The 4,307-nt window shown below is 43.5% G+C and overlaps 1 long non-coding RNA gene across 1 annotated transcript; it reads left to right on the top strand.

The window, feature by feature from the left end:
• The first annotated feature begins 435 nt into the window (after positions 1-435).
• Positions 436-2,285, top strand: LOC139028015 (uncharacterized). Its single transcript, XR_011480150.1, has 2 exons — positions 436-524; positions 1,634-2,285. It is a non-coding gene; the product is annotated as an uncharacterized lncRNA (long non-coding RNA).
• Positions 2,286-4,307: the final 2,022 nt, after the last annotated feature.

Raw genomic sequence — 4,307 nt, 5'->3', positions numbered from 1 at the left:
TAGACTGTTTTCCTCAGCTAGATGACATGGGATTTGTAGACTTTTTCCCTCAGCTAGATGACATGGATTTGTAGACTGTTTTCCCTCAGCTAGATGACATGGGATTTTGTAGACTGTTTTCCCTCAGCTAGATGAGATGGGATTTGTAGACTTTTTCCCTCAGCTAGATGACATGGGATTTGTAGACTGTTTTCCCTCAGCTAGATGAGATGGGATTTGTAGACTTTTTTTCCCTCAGCTAGATGACATGGGATTTGTAGAACTGTTTCCCTCAGCTAGATGACATGGGGATTTGTAGACTGTTTTCCTCAGCTAGATGACATGGGATTTGTAGGACTGTTTTCCCTCAGCTAGATGACATGGGATTTGCCATGAGGATCTTTGATGTTCAGTAGAATGGTTGTTTTCCCAACGATGGTTAAGTGGTCCACAGAATGGTAGGTTTCCAACAGAATGGTTAGGTGTTCCAACAGAATGGTTAGGTGTTCAAACAGAATGGTTAGGTGTTCCAATAGAATGGTTAGGTGTTCCAACAGAATGTAGGTTGTTCCAATAGAATGGTTAGTGTTCCAATAGAATGGTTAGGTGTCCAACAGAATGGTTAGGGTTCCAACAGAATGGTTAGGTGTTCCATAGAATGGTTAGGTGTTCCAACAGAATGGTTGTTTTTCCAACAGAATGGTTAGGTGTTCCGTAGAATGGTTGTTTTCCAACAGAATGGTTAGGTGTTCCAACAGAATGGTTGTTTTCCAACAGAATGGGTTAGGTGTTTCCAACAGAATGGTTGTTTTCCAACAGGAATGGGTTAGGTGTTCCAGTAGAATGGTTGTTTTCCAACAGAATGGTTAGTGTTCCAACAGAATGGTTGTTTTCCAACAGATGGTTAGGTGTTCCAATAGAATGTTGTTTTCCAACAGAATGGTTAGGTTGTTCCAACATAATGGTTGTTTTCCAACAGAATGGTTAGGTGTTCCAGTAGAATGGTTGTTTTCCAACAGAATGGTTAGGTGTTCCAACAGAATGGTTGTTTTTCCAACAGAATGGTTAGGTGTTCCAGTAGAATGGTTGTTTTCCAACAGAATGGTTAGGTGTTCCAACAGAATGGTTGTTTTCCAACAGTGGTTAGGGTTCCAATAGAATGGTTGTTTTCCACAGAATGGTTAGGTGTTCCAACAGAATGGTTGTTTTCCAAAAGAATGGTTAGGTGTTCCACCTAGAATGGTTTGTTTTCCAACAGAATGGTTGTTTTCCAATAGAAATGGTTAGGTGTTCCACAGAATGGTTGTTTTTCCAATAAGAATGGTTTAGGTGTTCCAACAGAAATGGTTTGTTTTTCCAACAGATAGGTTAGGTGTTCCAACAGAATGGTTGTTTTCCACAGAAGGTTAGGTGTTCAACATAATGGTTTTTTCCAACAGAATGGTTGTTTTCCAACAGAATGGTTAGGTGTTCCAACAGAATGGTTTTTTCCAACGAATGGTTGTTTCCAACAGAATGGTTAGGTGGTTTCCAATAGAATGGTTGTTTTCCAAACAGAATGGTTTAGGTGTTTCCAATAGATGGTTAGGTGTTCCAATAGAATGTTAGGTGTTTCCAATAGAATGGTTAGGTGTTTCCAATAGAAATGGTTTAGGTGTTCCAATAGAATGGTTAGGTGTTCCAATAGAATGGTTGTTTTCCAACAGAACGGTTTTGGCCACTACATGTTTTTCAGGCTTTAAACATTCTGTCAAATCCCACAGAAATAAAATCTTGACAGCCACTTGTGGATATTACATGTTTGTTGACAACTGCTTTCATTACTTGATGGTTCTGGAATCCACTTCCAATAGTTTCCCATCTTATGCTTATTTTAAAACCACACTAATCATCAATAGATTACCAACTATTAGCAGTAAAACACCATGCACTGCAGAATATTACACTGTTGCTTTTGTAACATGTCAATATTGTTTTGCAGGTGTCTGTGACAAGTTGCAATACCAATGACATACCTGGATAGATAAAGATCAGGACTGACTCTCATCATGGTTCATTGCTTTCTTTACAAGCTATGTTTTATGTTATCTTGAAATCTATCAAGATGTTGCTCAGCCAGTGGCAGTGATGTAACCTAATGTTACCTCTGAAGTGTCGGGATGAGGAGGATCCGTCTCGTAGCTAGTAGTTTATGTCATACACTGAATAATATCGTAACCCAGAACCAAATCTCATGTGTGCTGGCCGTCTAGGCTATTTGATTCAAAATTTAGATTTTTCACTTCAAAGTAAAAAAAAAAAGAAAATGGACTATGTTCAAATATTTTGGTTAGAGGCAAGTGATTCTCGTTTACTGTGTAGTGTATGTCACCTGTGGTAAATTGCAGGTGCCTAGAGGGGGAAATGAGCCATTCAACCAGTTTTGAAAAGACAAAAAGGAACATTCTGCTCCAGTCATTGCACTCCATTATCACAAGGCTGCCAATTTATTTGACCGCAACTGTATAACCTGTTTCACTGGCCTGGTCTCTATTGACTTGTAAACTATGTCAATATTGTGCCTGATTTGGGAGATATGAGTAGAGAGAACTGTAGTTGATCTGGAGAAGGGAAGAGAGAGAGGAGGGTGGTGCTCTGCTCTCATGCTTATGGAAGTTCTTAGATAAACCAGATCTCTCCTTCTGTCTTTTCTTATCTCGTCTTCTATCTCTCTTTAATTCACTACCTCTCCCACTCCCTTTCTCCTTATGTCTCCTTCTTTTTGCTTCCTTCTCTCTCTCTCACGCACTCTCACTCACTCACCCATGTGTTCCCAGTAACTCAGCCTCTGGCCCACGTATCCTTTGATGAGGTTTATGTCGCTCCTCCTTATTACCTCTGTCTCTCCTCTCCTTATTACCTCTGTCTCTCCTCTCCTTATTACCTCTGTCCCTCCTTTCCTTATTACCTCTGTCCCTCCTCTCCTTATTATCTCTGTCTCTCCTCTCCTTATTATCTCTGTCTCTCCTCTCCTTATTACCTCTGTCCCTCCTCCTTATTACCTCTGTCGAGGACAGAGGGAAATAAGGAGAGGAGGGACAGAGGGAATAAGGGAGAGGAGAGACAGAGGTAATACGGAGAGGAGGGACAAGAGGGAATAAGGAGAGGAGGACAGAGGGAGTAAGGAGAGGAGGGACAGAGGGAATACGGAGAAGAGGGACAGAGGCAATACGGAGAGGAGGGACAGAGGGAATACGGAGAGGAGGACAGAGGGAATACGGAGAGGAGGGACAGAGGTAATAAGGAGAGGAGGGACAGAGGGAATAAGGAGAGGAGGGACAGAGGGAATACGGAGAAGAGGGACAGAGGCAATCGGAGAGGAGGGACAGAGGTAAATAGAAGAGGAGGGACAGAGGTAATACGGAGAGGAGAGACAGAGGTAATAAGGAGAGGAGAGAGACAGAGGTAATAAGGAGCAGGGGGACAGGGTAACGGAGAGGAGGGACAGAGGTAATAAGGAGAGGAGGGACAGAGGTAATAAGGAGAGGAGAGACAGAGGTAATAAGGAGAGGAGAGACAGAGGTAATAGGAGGGAGAGACGAGGTAATACGGAGAGGAGGGACAGAGGTAATAAGGAGAGGAGGGACAGAGGTAATAAGGAGAGGAGGGACAGAGGTAATAAGGAGAGGAGGGACAGAGGTAATAAGGAGAGGAGGGACAGAGGTAATAAGGAGAGGAGAGACAGAGGTAATACGGAGAGGAGAGACAGAGGGAATAAGGAGAGGAGGGACAGAGGTAATAAGGAGAGGAGGGACAGAGCGAATACGGAGAGGAGAGACAGAGGTAATAAGGAGAGGAGGGACAGAGGTAATACGGAGAGGAGAGACAGAGGTAATAAGGAGAGGAGAGACAGAGGTAATACGGAGAGGAGGACAGAGGTAATACGGAGAGGAGAGACAGAGGGAATAAGGAGAGGAGAGACAGAGGTAATAAGGAGGGAGGGACAGGGGTAATAAGGAGAGGAGAGACAGAGGGAATAAGGAGAGGAGGGACGAGGGAGTAAGGACAGGAGAGACAGAGGGAATAAGGAGGGAAAGACAGAGGTAATAAGGAGAGGAGGGACAGAGGTAATAAGAGAGGAGGGACAGAGGTAATAGGAGAGAGGAGAGGTATAAGGAGAGGAGGGACAGAGGTAATAAGGAGAGGAGGGACAGAGGTAATAAGGAGAGGAGGGACAGAGGGAAGTAAGAGAGGAGGGACAGAGGGAATAAGGAGAGGAGAGACAGAGGTAATACGGAGAGGAGGGACAGAGGTAATACGGAGAGGAGGGACAGAGGGAATAAGGATGA

Source organism: Salvelinus sp. IW2-2015, linkage group LG7, assembly GCF_002910315.2.
Source record: "Salvelinus sp. IW2-2015 linkage group LG7, ASM291031v2, whole genome shotgun sequence".
NCBI lineage: Eukaryota > Metazoa > Chordata > Actinopteri > Salmoniformes > Salmonidae > Salvelinus > Salvelinus sp. IW2-2015.
This window is presented reverse-complemented; position numbering and strand designations above follow the sequence as displayed.